Source organism: Lontra canadensis, unplaced genomic scaffold, assembly GCF_010015895.1.
Source record: "Lontra canadensis isolate GAN:19392208 unplaced genomic scaffold, GSC_riverotter_1.0 scaffold15, whole genome shotgun sequence".
NCBI lineage: Eukaryota > Metazoa > Chordata > Mammalia > Carnivora > Mustelidae > Lontra > Lontra canadensis.
The window spans coordinates 19,717,058-19,738,004 of NW_022631009.1; the positions used below are offsets into that span (position 1 = coordinate 19,717,058).

At 38.0% G+C, this 20,947-nt stretch overlaps 1 protein-coding gene across 4 annotated transcripts in view; it reads left to right on the forward strand.

The window, feature by feature from the left end:
- The first annotated feature begins 246 nt into the window (after positions 1 to 246).
- Positions 247 to 20,947, forward strand: part of RNF19A (ring finger protein 19A, RBR E3 ubiquitin protein ligase) — a 57,030-nt gene continuing 36,329 nt past the window's right edge. For 2 of the 4 annotated variants that reach the window (XM_032858582.1, XM_032858586.1), the window contains exon 1: positions 247 to 351. The gene's annotated coding sequence lies outside the window, so the exon portion shown is untranslated. Of the gene's footprint in view, positions 352 to 9,232; positions 9,431 to 20,947 lie in introns of those variants that run through there. The other 2 variants (XM_032858585.1, XM_032858583.1) reach the window with 1 other exon arrangement.

Here is a 20,947-nt window from a genome sequence, read left to right on the forward strand (position 1 = left end):
GACGCCATGACGCACGGCACGCGGCGGCGCGCCGGGGCGGGGCGGGGCGGGCCGGGGGCGGGAGGAAGGAGTGGGAGGAGGAGGCGGAGACAGCGGGGGCTGAAGGAGGGGGAGAATGGCAGTTGGGGCGCTGGTTCCCGGGAACAGCCGTCAAGACAGAACTGCGGAGGAGGAGTTCGGGAAAGCGGCGGTCGGGACCCCTCCTCTGCGTTCCCCCCGCCCCAGCTGAGAGGCGTCTCGGCGGGTCTGAGGAGCCCTCCTCCGTACTTCCTTCGGCTTCTGCCGCCGCCGCCGAGAGATGGGTCTCCTCACCCGCACTCCGGCACCCGCCGCCGCTCTGAGGAGTTGAAGGTACGGTCGGCGCGGGTGGAGGTTGCGCCTGGGTGAGGGAGGACAGGGGCGGCTCCCGTTTCCGACTCGAGGCGCTCCGGCACGGCCGCTGCCCTCGCGCCCCTCCCCGGGACGGAAATGCATTCAGAAATCCCACGGGAAAGGCGCCCCCTCTCGGGCCGGGCCCTGGAGTAAAGGCCGGGGCGGGGGTCGGTCCTGGTCCTGGGGGTCAGGCCGCTGGCTGGTTCCGCGTCCACAGCCCGGACCCGGCGCTGGCGCCCCCTGGGCCGCTCAGGCTGAGCCTGAGCGTGGGATCCGCCCCGAGCTCTGCCCTCCCGGCCGGGGCAGTCTGTGGAGTCGGCGGCCAACCCAGCAGTGTTTTGACGGGCCGAGGCGGCGCTCCCCGGCAGCACTTCCCAGGCCGCCGAAGCAGCCGACACCGAGGGCGGCCGCCGCGGGGAGGCGGCGGGGGTGGAGCGCATTCCTGATGGGTGAAATCGGCTCTAACGGGACCGATTCCCGGGCCTCGCTGCAAATTCAGACCTGGAGCGAGAGCCCCATCCCCTGCTGCAGGGGGCTCTAGGGAATGGGTGGCATGCACCCGGGAAGATTCTTCGGGGAGAACTGCCATCCGCTTCAAAAGCAGAAATTAAACAGACGAAAAATGGTGTTGCTTTAGGGTTAAAGGGTGCTTTAATAGGGGTATACCCAGGATTGTCTCTCTTGCTAAACCTTCAGGGTGTTCCTAGCCTTCACCCAGCAAGAAACGCCACGATTTTTAATTTCGTTTTCCCTGTCATTTGGGTTTCCCTCTCTCGTTGCTCTTTCTCCCCATTGCCATTAATGGAAAAAAGAAAAAGAAGTTTAGGGTTCATTAGCCCCGCGACAAGGGCAATAAATAAAAGAGGGGAGAGAGGGGCGCCAAGGCTATATATGGGAGAAAAAAAGGTCTTAATTTTTTCCCATTGGTCCTTAAAGGTGGAAATACGCGAACGATGCTTTATTCTGGTTAATGTTTACTATTCAGAACGTTGCAGAATGTTCTGTTGGGTTTACGTTGGAAAAGACAATGTTTCCGTGCTATTTTCAAACCCAGGTGTTGACTAGAAATGCTAGTTTTAAATGTTAGTAAACAGTGGAGGCGTAAAGCAATCTTTCCCCATGGTTGCCTTAAAATGTTTGTGATCTTTTCTTTCCGTTCTACTTTTTTTTCTTTTTGTGAGAACATGGCTGTCTTATTCATTTTTTATTATTTTAACCTAGATTCCTTGACTCTTGGTTACACGAAGTATGACGGTATGCCTTGTTTTCATTTTCAGTTTTGCCATTAACCATCTTAATAGGCAGCCTTCCACGTCTGTTTACAATTCAAGCTATTACCGTATTTGCCTTTTTATGCTTCCTTAACACCCAACTGACTGGACTGAATTAAAATGTAAATACTTCTCTCTGTGTCGAAAATGGCGATGATCTATTGTTAACTCTTATTTTCAAATGTTCTTTTCTTGCTATTTGGAGTTCCATAGTAAAGATTTGGAATTAAGTCTTGGGACTTAATTACATTATGCAACAACAACAACAGCAAAAAGCCCTTTTTCTTTGTTTAATTTTCTTTTTTATTGTATACAATATAGCAAGTTTAAATTTCATGCCTCCATGGAAACTATTTTAATGTCACCACAAGGTGTCTTTCTGAGGGGGAAAAAATTACACTTAGCAACTAATGTTAAACTATTTTTTTCAATATTGTTGACTTCCAGGAGGAGTCCAGTAAGATTAACTTTTTTAAAAACTGCTGTGTGTTTTAAGAGTTGAAACACAACCCAAGTCTCCAGATAGTGGCTACTTAAAATATTGTTTCATTTTGGGGAGGGAGGGCCTCAGTTGATCATTAGCTTAAATAAAAAACAGTCCATTTTACTATCTAACCAGTGTTGAAATTTCTTTTTAAAATTTTCATGGCAATTTGTAGAATTTGGGGTGCCTTTTTACTTTACTAAATGAAACCATTTTTTTTTCCTACCTAATGTATGGAAGGTACTAGATTAGTATCTGTTTTTAAAGATACCTCAGCATCTTAGTGGAAAATAAATGCATTTCATAAATTTGAAGTAGGGAAGGTCATAAAGTAATATTTTTGCAGTTGTGAATGTAAGACCCTTGGAGCCCCCTCTCTTTAGTGAGATCAGATTGAAAGATACTATTTGTTCTCATAGGGTTATTAGATAGAATTAAATATAGGTAATTTGAAGCAAACTTTTTTAGCATGTGAAAGACTCTTGTATATTATGGCAGGTTCTGATTTTAACCTTAAACATTTAGGTTTATCACAGAAATGCTTTGGTTTGTAATCATCTCCCACCCTCCCAGCTTTGTTTGGCTTTTTTAATCTGAAGGGCACTGAGGATTGAAAAATGTAGTTTTCTGAATTTATCAAGGAGGGAGGGGGTTGGACAAATATTTGAGATAACATGTTAAAAGACCCTGGTCTAGTGCTGGGCACAGAGTAAGGGGGGGAGCAGATAAATTTTGTTACATTTACATCTGAATTGTCTCCTTATATTCTCTCTTCAGGTTATAAAGGAAATTTTAGGGAATTGTTATTTGTTTTCCTGATGCTACTAACAAGTGACAATCGATTATCAAATGCAGACTGATTTTGCACTAAGCTTTATGCTCTTTTGTTTGAGGCCCATATGAAAAATAGGCCATTTTGGGTTGAAGACCAAAGAAAAGTTGAATTTGTCAACTTATATTTAATTGCATTGTATTTGGCATGTTAGCACTAGTAGTTTAATGATTGAAAGGACCCATGATCCTGTATGAATTACTTTCATTTAAAGATTTTGGTTTGACTCCTTTTTAGCAAAATGCTAATTTGATTATTTATGGAAAATAGCTCTATTTTCCTTAGGCATTTTTTTCCCAATGAGTAATTATTATTTTCTTTAGCTTTTTTAAAAAAAGAAAAAGTCATAATAGTTTTTTGTTTGCTTGTAGAAGATGGGTAACATTGAAACAACTACGTATGTAACCACACCTGCACAGCAATAGACTGAGGGATAATAATTCCTTTGCTCACCACATCTGTATTTCAGATGGTGGTAGACTTCAACCAAAAAAGGCAGTGAGATCACTTTGGGTGTTTGAAACTTGGGTACTTCATTTGTTTGTCAATAGCTATCATATGTCCGTAACACTTTATTAAAGTGGGAAAAATTACCACCTTTTGATAAAGTAGGTTTGTTTTTCTTGCTTTCTTTGTAGCTGCCAATAAACTTGAACATTTAGTTTATTGGTAATAGTTTCTTGAAAGCAATGCCATTAGCCTTAAAAACATACATATTCTTGTCCTATTGTTGTTACCTAGTATTTTATTTTGAAAATCATTTGCTAGATAAAATATCATTAGTTAATTCATTTTAGAAGTCCTATTTGAAAAAGTTTTCTTATGTGAAAACCTCAGTGGGACAAAACTAATGAGTTGTTTTAGCTCTCAAGTAAATTTGTGCTTTTAATTATGAAGTAAAATCCTACAGAAATCACCCAAGTTTTAAAGCCAAAAGAAACTTCAGATCTCAGTCTTGGGTCCAAAAAACAGGAGTTGGCTGCCTAAAATTATGTATACTTTACATTTTCAACCTCTTTCCTTCTTTGTAGACCCCTGAAAGTATAAATAACCCTGCTGTAATATGAATAGCAGGCAGGTTGCCAGTTGAAGAGATAGTCTGGGAGAGGTGAGCCATAAAGAGGGAGCAAACTAGTTAGAGGGAATCATCAAGAAACTGGAAGAAGCCTTTGGAATGTGATAGTATTAGGCTTCCAGATAAACATTATATAGCATGTATCACAAAAATAGACAGCCATTAGTGTGAGTCTTCATGTTTTATATTCTGTCATTTCTAAGTCAAGTATTGGCATTTGCTCCCCCATATGGTAAAGTATTCTAAAATTAAATTATCCTTATGCATTATCACAAATGTGATAATATATGTGAGATGTGCATTAGAAGTGTAGTAGATAATTTAAAAATTATGGCAGGGACCATTTTCTTTGTTCGCTGTTAAGGTCTCAGCATTTAGCATAAAGCTTGACAATAATAGATGTTGAATAAATATGTACTAACTGAATATGTGTACTGTAAGGTATCTATTTCATAACTTTCTCTACAGCAGGGCTGTCATTATTAATAAAGTGTAATGTGAGTCATAAGTAATTTAAGATTTTTCTATTAGCTAAATTAAAAGTAAAAAGAAGCAGATGAAACTAATTTTCGTAATATATTTTATTTAACCTAGTGTATCCAAAATATTACCATTTCAACATATATTAAGTGATTATACATTCTTTTATTCATACTAAGTTTTTGATCCAGTACATATTTATACTGAACAGCATACATCTAGGGGCATTTTGCATGAAATGTTTGTTCCTTTCCACAGAAGTTCTATTAAATTAGATTCATTAGATATTTAACCATAGACTCCTAGGAAACATCAACCTAAAGACCAATTTGAAAAATCACTAATCAGAAGACAGAGGGCATCTCTTAAATTAATTATAGAGATACAAAGAGTGAAATGACAAGGTTACAAACATGGAATTGCTCTAGTTATGTTCAGGTGCATCTACTCAAATACTCATTTATTTTTTTCTTGGAATGTGGCACCAACTTGATTTGGCTGTGGAACTTACCCTAGTGATACTAGTGTTCTAATTTAACCTCTCCATTTTATAAGTGAGAGAACTATAGTGTAGAGCTACTCGGTCCAATGTATCATCACTAGCCACATGAGGCTATTTAAGTTTAAATTAGTTAACATTTTAAAAAATTTAAATTTCAGTTCCTCAGTTGTACCAGTCATGTCTCAGATACTCTATAGCCATATGCGGCTACTGGCTACCATATTGGACAGTGCAGGTCTAGAATATTTCTATCATTTCAGGAAGTGCTGTTGGATTGTGCTGGTCTAAAGATTTATCCACACAGCTAATGTGGTACAGCCAAAGTTTCAGACCACTTTCTCTTATCTTCCCAGACTGAAATTTCATTAATCACCTGGTTTCTGAATGATCACATAAGTCTTTTTGTTTACAAATCTTCATTTGCTTCTCACAGATAAATTTCAAATTGTCATGGTATTCAAAACCTTCCACAATCTAACCTTATTCTCTCACCATTCTTGGGGGGGGACCCCAACATTGAAGCCAGTTGATCTCTTTGGTAAATATGTTAATAAAACATCCATAGTTTCACCCCCATGACTTTTCATAGGCCTTTATCTCTGCCTGGAAAAACCTTTTCCATTTTCCCTACTTATCTAAGGTCCTGCTCTTTCAAGGCCTGACTCCTGTCTTATCTCCACAAATCATTCCAGGTTGGTGATTCTAAGTTAACTACTAAAAACTTTTCTGAGATATTATTAACAGGTTCCAGACATGAATGGGAACATATCTTTTGAGGACCACCAATCTACTACGTGGTGTCACAGGTTTTTGCTAAAGACATTAGTAAAGTATATTATGTTTATGTAAAAAGCCAAAGGATAGTCATCCATAATAAAAATTTTGTTTTGTTTTGTTTTTTGAATGGTATTGCTTGCCATAAGGAGACATCTGTTTGATTTGGCTGTGTGTAACTGCTTACCAGGTAACCTGATTTGGATGAAAGAATTAGTCGTTGTGCTATACATAATCTATCTTGTGATGATAGGCTTTTCTAAATGGTGGTTTTATTTCCCCCTTTCACACCCACTAATCAGTCCCTAACCCTCTTTCCGAAGGACTTTCACTATTTTAAGAATGCCTATTTAAGAGGTGTTGGTTATTCATATAAACAAAAACTGCAGGATAGATTAGTTTAGGCAATATTTATTAGATCAGAGATTTAAAATCTGGTGCTGCAGTGGACCTACTCACCTTTCCAGATTCTTCTTATTACAGTAGCATCTTGTATTGATTTATTCATTGTAACTGATTCCGGTGTGGGCGGTAACAGGACCTTCATATGCAGTAGTCTCATGGGAACTTCTTTCTTTTGTTTTTATACTTAGATTTGCTATGACAAGTTACCAATGGAAAAAAAATCTCTTGTCTGAGTTCAGGATGTTTCAAAAATATACTTTAATACTAATCCAGTGAAATAGATGATAGCACATTTTCCCTTATTTGATAGGGAAAAAGAGTGAAGCACAGTCATTCTGGGAGAGTTGTAAAGCCAAGAAAAGGCTTATATCCTGACTTTCAGTTCAACTTAGTAATTCCGGATCAGTGACATATGTGCTTCTGTATTTGGACTCAGAAGAAGACTACCAAAAAGGCAAAGATTATACTCATTCCACTGGATTTACAAAAGAGTATACTAACATTTTAGAGAATTTGGAGATTTTTTAAAACAAAATTATCTCAGAAAAATCTTAATTATCCACTTTTAACTCTAAAGTATGCTGTATATTAAAACTATGCATTTATAATTTGAATTTTAGTCTTTTTTTAAAGATTTTATTTATTTATTAGAGAATGAGAGCAAGTAAGCATGAGGGGGAAGGTCAGAGGGAGAAGCAGACCCCCTGCTCAGCAGGAAGCCTGATGCAGGACTTATCCGGGGACTCAAAGATTATGACCTGAGCTGAAGGCAGTCGCTCAACCAACTGAGCCAGCCAGACGCCCTGAATTTTAGTCTTTTAGAATTAAGGGACCTTTGACATCATCTGGTTCAGTCATTTCAACTTGTAAATAAGGAAACTGAAATTCAAAAAAGTAGATAGATGTGGCTAAGATTTCAGATGAGGTTAGTATAACCCTTCTGTTAATCTGTAGCAATAAATATTTTAACCAGTTCAAAAATTTTGGGCAACTAGATATCTTTTTTAAAACCTATTTAAAAACCTTTGAATGTCTCTAGGCATTCCATCATGTGTGGCATTTTGAATGTTTCTGTGTACTCTGTCATGCCCAGGATTTTGCATTATGCTTTCCTATTTACCTGTTGGTTTGCCCTTCTGAACAAAGAGGCCTGGCGTGAGGGAGCCAAAATGTTTTTAATCTTTCTCTTTTTGGAAAAATGGAATGAATAATGCTTTTACTTTCTGCAGCAGCTTTCTTTTTGTAATAGATTAAGTAAATAGTAGTTTTAATGAGTATTATTAAAACCACAAAGTACCATTCTGTTCTATATCCCAATCAAGAATAGGCTTCAGGAGGTAAATGTGGCAGGTATATGTTTGTGAGGCTGTTTAAGAACCCTCTTTGGAGAGGGTTATGGAATATGGGAATAGTATGCTCTGAACTTTGTTACTTTTTCTGTGAAACTGTAGAAACTATTTAAAGGACAGAGCTCAAAATAGTATATTTGAATCATTCTTAAAAACTTGCTGGATGGGGCACCTGGGTGGCTCAGTGGGTTAAGCCTCTGCCTTCGGCTCAGGTCATGATCTCAGGGTCCTCGGATCGAGTCCCGCATCGGGAGTCCCGCATCGGGAGTCCCGCATCGGGCTCTCTGCTTGGCAGGGAGCCTGCTTCCTCCTCTCTCTCCCTCTTTGCCTGCCTCTCTGCCTGCTTGGTCTATCTCTGTCAAATAAATAAATAAAATCTTAAAAAAAAAAAAAAAAAACTTGCTGGAAACTGATACTTGCCTATGCTAATGATCTGTTTGAATTACCCTCACCTCATACAGTTATAAGTAGTTGAATCAAAATTTTTAATCCATTTTTTTAAATATTTTATTTATTTATTTAACACAGAGAGATCACAAGTAGGCAGAGAGGCAGGCAGAGAGAGAGAGGGAAGCAGGCTCCCTGCTGAGCAGAGAGCGATACGGGGCTTGATCCCAGGATCCTGGGATCATGACCTGAGCCAAAGGCAGAGGCTTTAACCCACTGAGCCACCCAAGCGCCCCTAATCCATTTTTAATATTGGAAAGACCACGGGATGCCTGGGTGGCTCAGTCAGTTAAGTGTCTGCCTTTGGCTCAGGTCATGATCCGAGTCCTAGGATAGACTCCCGCATTGGGCTCCCTGCATGGGCTGCTTGCTTACAGGGAATTTGCTTCTCCAGCTGCCTGGTGGGCTTGTGCACGTGCACGCGCTCTGTCTCTCTGACAAATAAATAAATAAAATCTTTAAAATATATGTTAGACCACTTGAGGTAGGTTTGTAGCTGTATAAACATAAGACTAAAAACATTTATATTTACCTTAGAGAAATTAATGTACTATAATGATGTATTCCAAACTTCCACATGACTAATTTTTCTGATTACATTAGAAAAGCCCTCTCAGAACCAACAATTTGTTTTATTACTAACCTCAAATATGATAATCTTTCCAACAGTTTTATCCAGTAGGTGGTTTAGTTACATTTGTGCCATCTTCTTAGATATTTTTAATAGTTTGGCTAGTATTTGTAAAGTAGTTAATATGTGCCATACCCTATCCTGCATTCTTTGTATACTTTATTTCGCTTAATCCTAATAATAATCTGGTGGGCTGTAGATATTATTATTATTACTCCTATTTTGTAGTTGAAAAAACTGTATTATTAATTTAACTCAATGTCACATAGCATAGTAAGTGTCAGAGGCTGAGCTTGAACTCAGACTTGTGAGTCCAAAGTCCATGCCTTAGTTTCTGGATAAAAAGTTCTTGTCAGTACCCCACATATGTATAGTATTTAAAAATCCCTGACCCCCCCCATCCCCCAAGCTACTCTAAATTTTTTACCTCATTTTATTTCCCCCCACTAAGGTAGGTTAAGATAATTGTATCTGAAACAGAGAACCCCAAAATCTCACGGTGGAGCACAGTAAAAGTTTATTTCTCACATAGAGAACCATGTGTATGACTCCAGTATCCACATTCCTTCCATCTTGTGACTCAGTTGCCCCTGTGGCCTGCATGGAGTCAACACTAGGATTACTACATTCAACAAGCCAGTGATGGAAGAGTGAGAGCTCAAAGGATGTGTGAAAGAATGATTTAGGGACCAGTCCTGGAAGGAGCATACATCATTGCATTGGTCAGGACTAGATCCATGGCTGCATGTAGCAGCAAGTGGAATGGAAAATGTGGTCTTCCTATGTGCTTGGGAGAAAAATGAAACAGGTGAGTACATAACCTCATTACTGCTACAGTTGTGTATTCCCTGTTTTACAGGTGGTACAGAGAGGTGGTTACTGAACCAAAGCCACAAAACCACTTGGTAGCAATAAATAGAATCCAGATTTCCTTAGAGCTGCATATAATATGCTCATGTTTCTGAGGAGACATTCAAATAATTGAAAGGCATTTAGATTGTATTTCTAGCACTATTGCTGATTCTTTCTTATTGGACAGCAAATATTTTACCTCTGTGTCCATTACATTTTAAATAGAGATATTGTCATTGATTTACTTTACGAGGAATGATAAAAACAATTTCCAGTGGTAATTGCCATTTTAAGTGAAGAAGACATAGTAGCATTATAATACCTTTATATACATATTAATAATCAGTTGTCCTTTTATTTTACAATATTAATTAGCCTTTATTTGTATAATTTTATATAAAACATGGGATAGATTATTCTACGCCATATACATACCTCATGTTTATTCTTCTACTATGAACCTGAGACATTTGTTTTAGGGATGAGAGTTGTTTTTTAACCTTCCCCAAAACTTTTTTTTTTTTAGCGTTCTGAGATTCATTGTTTATGTACCACACCCAGTGCTCCATGCAATATGTGCTCTCCTTAATACCCAGATCACCCAAGCCCCCACTCCCTCCCCTCCAAAACCCTCAGCATGTTTTTCAGTGTTCACGGACTCTCATGGTTTGTCTCCCCCTCCAGTTTCCCCCAACTCACTCCTCCCTCTCCTTCTCCCAATATCCTTTGTGTTATTCCTTATGCTCCACAAGTAAGTGAAACCATATGATAATTGACTCTCTCTGCTTGACTTATGTCACTCAGCATAATCTCCTCTAGTCCCATCCATAATGATGCAAAAGGGGTATTCATCCTTTCTGATGCCTGAGTAATATTCCATTGTGTTTATGGACCACATATTCTTTATCCACTCATCTGTTGAACGGCATCTTGGCTCTTTCCACAGTTTGGCTATTGTGGACAGTGCTGCTATGAACACTGGGGTCATATGACCCTTCTTTTTACTACATCTGTATCTTTGGGATAAATACCCAGTAGTGCAATTGCCGGGTCATAGAGTAGTTCTATTTTTAATTTCCTAAGGAATATCCACACTGTTTTCCAAAGTGACTGCACCAACTTGCATTCCCACCAACAGTGTAAGAGGGTTCCCCTTTCTCCACATCTTCTCCTTTACGTGTTTACTGTCTTTTTGATTTTGGCCATTCTAACTGGTGTAAGGTGGTATCTCAACATGGTCTTGATTTGAAGCTCCCTGATGGCTAATGATGGTGAATATTTTTTCATGTGTTTGTTAGCCATTTGTGTGTCTTCTTTAGAGAAGTGTCTGTTCATGTCTCCTGCCCACTTTTTGACATGATTATCTGTTCTGTATGCATTGAGTTTGAGGAGTTCTTTATAGATCCTGGATATCAGCCCTTTGTCTGTAGTGTCATTTGTGAATATTTTCTCCCACTCCGTGGGTTGCCTCTTTGTTTTGTTGACTATTTCCTTTGCTGTGCAGAAGCTTTTAATCTTGATGAAGTCCCAAAAGTTCATTTTCTCTTTTGTTTCCTTTGCCTTTGGAGACATGTCTTGAAAGAAGTTGCTGTTAACCTTCTCCAAAACTTAACTCTTTTGGAAAGAACTGCAGCTTCAAACCTTAACGGGATACAAGTGCATTCTAACTGAGTTAACAATTAGTATAGATAAGAATATCATTCTGATACGCATTACTGAGAGCAGAAAATTTACAGAAACTGATGTTAACATCTACAGCAGTAGATGTTAAATTAAATTCCAACATCTCAGCAGTAACTGTTAACCTTTTGTTTAGACTCCTCGGAGAATCTCTTGAAAGTTATGGATTCTGTCCATAGAATGTACAGTTACGCACTATTTAGTATACCATTTTAGAGATTTCATGGATTTTTTTGAAGCTTGTCCCTGTATTAGCTGTTATTCTTAAGCATTTTTATTCTTCTCCAAAAATGTATTGTGGTGCCTATTACATTTTTACTTTAACACATAGTATAAAGAGATGTTTAATAATTCAGAGTTTTTATAAGCGTGTGCCTCAATATTATTTGGGCAGCAAGAATTAGGCCCAGAACCTGCACTGCTCTGATAGCTGAATTTGGCAGCTATATTGGGGGATAGATTTATTAGAGGAAAATATGGCATTTTCAAATTTGACATTGGCAAAGTGAGTGCCATAACTTAGAAAAAAAAACTTTAGACATTTAAATAATCTTTTTGAGTAACAGCAAATGTTGTTATAATGAACTTTAGTAGTTTATCTTTGTTTAGAGAAAGCCATATATGAAAATCCAAGAAAATTTAAATGCCTCAGACTTCTCTTAATGAGATGGTTCAGGTTTACAAAAGCACTGTTTACTTTGGGCCAAAATCAGCTTATGTATGGACACATTATTTTTAATACATCACTTCCAGTTGTGGTTCAATCAAAAGATGGCTTATGATAATTCTGGGTTTTTGTTTTTGTTTTTGTTTTTTAATTCTGGTTTTTGGTAGTCAGTTACTACATTAAATTGTACCTTGCCATGTTTAAATTTGATAGGTTGTTATTTGCAGCTCTCCCTGTAGGAGATAGTATGGAAAGATAGATACTTCTTTTCTCACTGCCTTAGGAGCCTTTATTTAACACTAGAGGAAGGGTAGAACCAAAGATAGGAGTCAAGTTTTGAAGATTTCCCCCACTATTTATTTATGGGTTATGGGTATGGGTTCCTGAAATTAGGCACAGTGATCTAAATGAATGTTCTCTATACTATGTTGTATGGTCAAATAACCAGTGATTCCTTTTTGTATAACTTAAATTGTCAGCTAATTATGGGGTCAGAAAACCATTGTTACGATGAAAAGCAGAGTTGCTGTCAGGGTATATGTAGTTTTTTAAAAGAAAGCTTCAAAATGGATTTTGATAAGTATTTGATAAGTAAATGGATTTTGATGAGTATTTATTTAGATTATGGGACTACCATATATGTCCAAATATAAAATCAATTTTTCTTTCAAAATTATGCATATAAAAAAGGGCATCACTTTATTATAATGTGGGTCCTGGCAAAATCACCCATATTATTGTTTGGGGAAGACATAGTCTGAAATGTCTTTTTTCAGTTTTTTGGATGCACTGGGATGAAAATTCCACAGAACAGAGGCCTTGCCTATTTCTATCTTGGTATTGTATATCTACCACCTAGGAGAATGTCTGGCACACAATAGACATTGGACATATTTATTGAAAGACTAAATGAATCAATACTTACACAGGTTACTTACAGTAAAAAGTCAAAAAGTTTAATAAATTCAGGTATTCCTTGAAGCCATTGCAATTGCAAGTATTATAAATGCAAGAACACCTTTTAAAGATCAGTTTTTAAAAGCTGTGCAGTATGAATTTATATTTTAGAGATAATGTATACTTAATGTTAGGCTAAGATTTCTTATGACAGCATCATATACAGGTTGAACAATACTGTATCTCAGAACCTAGTTGAAGATATACTTTGGAAAACTGCCAGATGTTTTAAAAAAAAAAATTTATACAGCTTTACTCTTGAGCAAAAGACCATGCAGCACAGGGCAGCTGGAAATCAGGCAGAAAGTCAGAGTCTTACTAGTTTTAGGTGTCAAGGAATGAAGTTTCAGAGTGCCAGAATTGCTGGAAATTGACGAATTCCAGAAAGGAGGGAGTTATAGTAGGATAGCCTTAAAATCTATGAATAACCCCCCCCACCCCAAGACTTAGGTGACCCCTGAATTGTGAATGGAAGATCCTGCTGAGCTCAATGGAAAACAACAGCTCTAAGACTGAAAATGCTGACTAGAGATATTGCAGCTATCCTCAGCAGGGGGGACAGAATTTGGTTTTTGATTCCCACCAAATTAAAGGGTCTTGGTAAACATGTTCTTAAGACCCATTCTTAAAAAAGTGTAAACCAGGCATCCACAAGTCTAACTTGATTAGCCATTGATTTAACTGCCAGGTATCATACAAATCCTCATTCTTCAGGAGATCATAAGAGACTCCTAAAGTCTCTACAACATATCTTCCACAATATCCAGCTTATAATACACTGTTACTAGAATCAGGAAAATATGACTTTATGCCAACATCATCTACCCCAAATGGTAGCAGACGCTAATATTAGCAGGATTAGCAGACTTTAAAAAGCAACTGTAGTATTTTCAATGACTTAAAGGGAGAAGCATGATAATGACTGAACAGATGGGTAATGTCAGTGGAGAAGTGGAAACTATAAAAAGGAATAGACATTCTGGAACTAAAAAGTCCCATGTCTGAGATGAAAATTTCACTGAATGGATTTAACAACAGGTTGGGGATGCCAGAGGTAGAATTGGTGAACTTGAAGATAAGTAAAAATTTGTCAATCTAAGAAATGCAGAAGCATTACAAAAAATGAACAGAGCCTCGATGGCCAATGGGACAGTATTAAACTGTCTAACATATGAATGGCAGAAGGAGAGATTAAACAGATAGGATAAAGGGGTGCCTGGGCTCCGTGGGTTAAGCCTCTGCCTTCGGCTCAGGTCATGATCTCAGGGTCCTGGGATCTAGCTCTGCATTGGGCTCTCTGCTCTTCAGGGAGCCTGCTTCACCCACCCCCTCTGCCTCTCTCTCTACCTACTTGTGATCTCTCTCTCTCGCTCTCGCTCTGTCAAATAAATAAAAATAAAAATCTTAAAAAAAAAATTTGAAGAAGTAATTGCCATCACTTACTCAGATTAAAATCAATCTCAAATCCAAGAAGTTAAGTGAATCCCAAGCAGGATAAACACAGGGAAAACCACATCTAGGCACATCTTAAACTACTGAATATCACAGGTTGAAAGAAAATATGGAATGTAGCCAAAGGGTGGAGGGCGGGGGGACACATTAGGAACATAGGAGTTAAAATATCAAAAAAGGATGACTTAACCAGGAATGATGGAGGTTAGAAGACAATGGAATGACCTGTTTAAAGTTCTAAAAGGATAAAGCTGTCAACCTGGAATTCTGAATTCAGCAAAAATATCCATAAAACATGAAGGTGAAATAAGGACATTTTTCAGATAAACAAAAGTTGAGAGAATTCGTTGCAAGGAGGCCTGCATACCAAAAAATGCTATAGGATGCTCTTCAGACTGAAAGGAAATGACCTCAGGTGAAACTTGAATCTTCGAGAAGGAATGATTACAAAATAATGGTAGTTGTATTGGTAAATAGATTCCATCCTCTGAGAAGATTTTATAAGCATATGAAACAAAGAATTTACAGAAGAGCTTGATAGATGTGACTAAATAAAAATTTTAAACACCTTCAAAGTGTTACACAATTAAAGGACAAATGTTAGGAAGTAAATATTGTATGTTTAAAATCAAAGAGCATTAAGGTTCCAGTGTAAAAATGGACAAAAAAAAAATCATGGTCCATTTGAACAAATAAATCATTGAAGAAATAAAGAAGATTGTTGAATTTGTTTAGTAATCAAATAAATGGAAATTGAAGTACTTTTTTGTCACTCTGAAAATGCTATTTAAAAAACATAGAATGGGGGCGCCTGGGTGGCTCAGTGGGTTAAAGCCTCTGCCTTCGGCTTGGGTCATGATCCCAGGGTCCTGGGATCGAGCCCCGCATTGGGCTCTCTGCTCAGCAGGGAGCCTGCTTCCTCCTCTCTCTCTGCCTGCCTCTCTGCCTACTTGTAATCTCTGTCTGTCAAATAAAATAAATAAAATCTTTAAAAAAAAATGGAATGTTAGTAAGAATTCAGGATCTAAGCACCTTTCTGACTGGTGGGAGTACAGATTGGAACAAAACAGTTTGGTAGTTTATTTCAAGAGCTTATTTTAGAAGTCCATACCACCTAGATAGCAAAAATTCATACTAAGATGTAGCTTATTAAATAGGTGGGAGTTGTGGATGAGAAAGAGGTTAACTGGCTAGCCATTTAGAAAACATCAAATTTTGATCTCACTTATTCCTAACATTTAAAATGAATTGAAGTGAATGAAAGATTTAAGCCAGAAGATAAGCTGTAGAAGTACCAGAAGGAAACATGAGAGCATTTTAAAAATACACTCTTGGAATAAGCCAAGACTTGTCCAAGACAGGTATAGAAGCCAAAAGTCATAAAGAGAAAGATATGTGAATTTGAAATACCTGCATTGGAAAATTGCCATAAAATCAAGTATAATTTAAAAAAAATTTTTTTGACACATAAAAGCAAGTGTTTTTTACATATAAATAAGTTTTACACATTAGTAAGGAAAAGTCCAATATTTGGATATGAGCATATGGTTAGGCCATACATAGCAAGTGAAATACAAATGACTTGTAAACACGTGAGAAATGCTATAGGTATCTTGCCCACCAAAGCAAATGTCTCTCTTTGTCTCCTGGTCTCACATATAATAGCAAATATATAGCCATTGAAATGAATAAGTATTTTATTCCTCATCTTCTCCCAACTTCGCAACACAAGTGTATATTGCTGAAGTTTAATAGCCTGTTATGCTTTTTAATACATAATACAACATCCAAAATAGAAAGTCTTGTTTATCCTCTTTCTTGATTCTTTCTCTTGAATATAAGAGCTCAGGCTTCACTAGTAACCAAAATTAGTGAGCTATATAAACTCTGGTGGGGATTTCTGTGCCTATTTCCTCCTCACTTAAAAACAAGAAAATGACTTTATACTTAGCTGTTCTCTTCAACAGTGCTAATAATGTTGTTCCATGCTAATAAATGTTATTCCTTCTTCTATGCAGGTTTTTAGAGGTGTAGAACATCTGGGTGTCAGACATCTAAAAAAATTGAAATTAGAAGTTGTAGGTACTTTTTGTTCTTATGCTCAATATTTAGACCATGAACACAAAATTTTTGGATTTTCTCTGTATTTTAACTTTTTCGAGAAGTAACAGAAGAAACCTAATTTTAGCTGAATAACAAGCAAAAACAGATCAAGAGTATAAAGGAATTTCCTCTCGGGAAGTGATTTATTGTCTGTAAACTTTTTTGCACAGCCCTCTACTTTCCAGAATACCTTCTCATTGGTTTTAAATAATTTGGCATGTGGGTAGCTATTAGATGCTATTGAAGTATTTATGATTAGGAGATGTTTCTTAGGAGAAATCCTAAATCTTTTTTTTTTCCCCAAAATTTATTTGACAGAGAGAGAGAGATCACAAGTAGGCAGAGAAGCAGGCAGAGAGAGGGGAAGAAGCCAGCTCCCCGCTGAGCAGAGAGCGAGATGCGGGGCTCGATCCCAGGACCCTGAGATCATGACCCGAGCCAAAGGCAGAGGCCCTAACCCACCGAGCCACCCAGGCGCCCCCTGAATCTATAATTCTTGAAGTGACATAGTGTCAAGATACTTAACATGTTTTATTTCTCCTGTAGCACTCTTGGGATAAAGTTTCTTATTTTTTCACAATGTAAAAAGCTGGATATAGTAAGATTGTATCCCTTGATAAGGATGGTACATTGATAGCAAACCAGAAGTAAAGATATGGATAGAATCCTCAGTTCCTCTTTCCACTTATGTGTATTTTGCATCATAATTTATTTAGCCAGAGTTTATTAGGCATCTGCTGTAAGTTACACATTGTGTTAGGCACTAGAGATACAAAGCTTGTGTTACATTTCATTTCAGCTAACATTTAGTATAATGACAGATTCTGTTAGGTACTTTCAGCACTGGTCAACCTCACTTTATTTGCCTCACATCTGTTTGAAGTGAGTGGCATCATTCATGTTTTGTAGTGGAGATCACAGACACGGTATTATACTTTACACATGGATTATATATCTAAAAGTAGCTAAATCAGGTCTTAACTCCCAAATTCTCTTTTATACATCCAGTACCGGATTTTTTTTTTTTTTTTAATTTGCCCCTCCAGATCCACTCTTAACCCATCTGTGCCTTGCTCTGTGTCCCAGAGGGAGTTGACTTCTAAGAACTGCCTCATGTGGACTCATTTGTTGGATTTAGCCAATGTGAGGCATTGGCAGGATATTGGAAAGCCACAGAGAGAAGCTGGGTATTATTCTTCCAATTACTATGGCACAGCTCCTCTTCAGTAATTGTTCCTCCTGCCTCTTCATTCCACAGGGTGGCAGTGGTTCCTGAGTGCTTTGCCATCCCTGTTTGGTTCCTTTAACCCTGCCCACACTTTCTTCAATGTGCCCTTCAGTTATCTCTTTGATAGTGCTTTGTGTTTTGCCAGGACCCTGAAAGCTTTTCTTAAACCATGGGCTACTATTTGTATGGATTTGAACCTTTTTTCCTGTTCTTGTCTATCCTGTGTTTATAAATTGAGTGTTTAAAATCTGGTACGTATTTTCATTTAAAAGAATATTTTAGGGGCGTGTGGGTGGCTCAGTGGGTTAAGCCTCTGCCTTTGGCTCAGGTCGTGATCTCAGGGTCCTGGGATCCAGCCTGGCATCAGGCTCTCTGCTCAGCGGGGAGCTTGCTTCCCCCTCTCTCTGCCTGCTGCTCTGCCTACTTGTGATCTCTCTCTCTCTCAAATAAATAAAAATCTCTCAAATAAAAATATTTAAAAAAACAATATTTTAATCGTTGATTAGATGCTTCAGTTGGAATGCTTGATTTCTGTAATGTTTACAAATATAAAAAATAGTGTGATTTCAAATTAGATGTATTTTATGAGTCAGTACAAAGTTATCAGCACTTTTACTAAATCTTAATTCTACAGAGTTTTGACACATGTTGGTAGAAATACCTTTGTTTTTGAATATTCCTATTTCATAATCCCTCACGTATTCTCAAGAGGAAAAAAGTAGGGGCACCGGTGGGGGCGGGGCTGAGTCATCTAAGCATCTGACGATTTTGGCTCAGGTGACGATCTCAGGGTTTTGAGACTGAGTCCGCGTGTTGGGTTCCGCATTGGGCTTTTGAAGACTGCTTTAAGATTCTTTCTCTCCTCTCCCTCTGCTCCTCCCCACCCACCCCGCAAAAGTAGAAAAAGGTAAGAATCAAGAGACCTTGACTTTAAAGGGGTATAAACCCTGAACGAGAGAAAGTTAGATGAGGAGGTACGGGTCTCTGTCCTTCTACATACCAGTCTTAGGTTCTGTTTTTCAGTTCAAGTCCATTAAAAAAAAAAAAAAAAAGGTCAGAAGTGGGGCCCTTCTGCCAGCAATAAAACTAATTCCCCAACCATTCTTTTTAAACATTTTATTTATTTGTGAGAGAGAAAGAGCGAGCACAAGCACAAGCAGGGGGAGCAGCAGGCAGAGGGAGAATCGGGCTCTCTGCTGAGCAAGGAGCCCAATGCAGGATTCAATCCTGGGATCATGACCTGAGTTGAAGGCAGATGCTTAACCAACTAAGCCACTGGGGTGTCCCTCTCCAGCCATTTTCTTTAGGAGCATGAGTGTGTAGCAGCAATTGGTAGTCTTGGTTACTTGTTGGAGTTACGCTATAGTGAGAACAAGGGAAAGGAGAGACCTTTCTCATAGTTTAATTAACAGGTGACTAGAATTCCTTGTGACATTGGTGTAACAATAATTAGGATTGTAGATACTTAGTTGAAAATGCATACTTTAGGATCTTTTTGTGTTTTATTATTCTTTTCTGTTTCAGTAACTAAACTCTTCTAATGTCTTTAATTAAAGATCCCTGCTTTTATTTTGGGTATTCCCACTAAGCCAATAACCGTATGGAGCCCAACTTGAGTTATCTTTTCCCCCCAACTATTTTATGTTATCAGTGCATTATAGCCTGACAAATCCTTGTGCTAGTACATCAATTTAAAGAGCTTCCAAGTTTGGGGATTTTTAGGAGTTGGGGGTATTTCAGATTATGTCATTAGTACATTTACTGCCTTTCATCATCTCCTGCTCTGAAGTTGTGTGAACTATTCTATTACACCATGCAAATGTTTATGTTTTTATATATAATTATTCTGTATTTAATATAGTAGACCTGATATTTCTCTTTGTAGACCTAGTATGAACTAATTGGACTATTTAAAAAAAAACAGAACAGGGGTGCCTGGGTGGCTCAGTGGGTTAAAGCCTCTGCCTTCGGCTTAGGTCAGGATCCCAGGGTCCTGAAATCAAGCCCCGCATCGGGCTCTCTGCTCGGCGGGGAGCCTGCTTCCCTTCCTCTCTCTCTGCCTACTTGTGATCTCTGTCTGTCAAATAAATAAGTAAATAAATAAATAAAATCTTAAAAAAAATAGAACACATATGTGCTTAGGAAGTGTGACAGTGAACTAACAGACTGATATTTTCTTCTGGTTATGGAATAGTATCATCACTTCAGTGACATTTTGTCATTTTAAGAAATACTCATTGGGCATTTGTTCATGATGTTTCTGTTTATGACACCATCTTGGCTCTGTTGTATTAAAGAAATCACAAATATTCAAGTTCTACTTTAACCTTATTAAAAATTTAAATATAATCAGGAAAAAAGTGGACAAAATGAAGTCATCGGAATTTTAAATAAAGTTGAGTACAGGGGTGCCTGGGTGGCTCAGTGGGTTAAGCCTCTGCCTTAGGCTGAGGTCATGATCTCAGGGTCCTGGGATTGAGCCCCACATCAAGCTCTCTGCTCAGCCTCTCGGCCTACTTGTGGTACTCTCTGTCAAATAAAATCTTAAAAAAAAAAAGTTGAGTACAGTTTGGTTAGGAGGAGAGAAAGAAAGTGACATTTCAGACAGGAGGAATGGTTTGAGTGAGACATGGAGTTTAAGGATCATTAAGATGAGCCCCAGATGATGTATAAGATGTAATTGTCTTTTATTTTCTGAGGTAATTTTTGATATCCTGGTAGTGACTAGAGAAGTTTTCATGAAGACAGCTGCAAGCAGATAATGGTACTGAGGGCGAGGTTATCAGAACACCTGAATTTCCCTTAACCCTATCCTTTACTTACCTTGCAGTATTTACTCTCTGAACTTCAGTTTTCCTGTCAAATAAGTTTAATAAAACTTTTCTTTCGAGCAATGAGGCTTGAATTAAGACACAGATAAAAAGGACTTTTAAACTCTATAATGGTATTATTATATACAACATAATTTCCCTTCTTTTTCCAACCTGCAACCCAGCCATTTGTTTTAGAACTCAAGTAATATTTTTGTCTTAATGGTGTGTGCATTTGAGAGGCAGAACATAATGCAGAATCATATAGTTGATAGTTACTTCAAAAAAAAATTGAGTTCAAAAAGAATAGTACTATATTAAATGACGCAAATAATAGGTTTTTATTTTTCACTGGAGAATGAAGTCAGCTTTTTCTAAAAATAAGTTCCTGAATCACTGAAAGTTTTTTTAATTTCACACATTTTGTTATGTTTACAAATTGGCAGAAGTTCTGTAGTGCTTTTTTTTTTTTCCTTAGTGGTTTAGGGTATAGTCTTAAAAATCCCAAGTTAGCCAAAGTTTCCTTGATTGAGGCATTCCCAATACTCTTCAGTTACATGCTTATAGACACTTCTA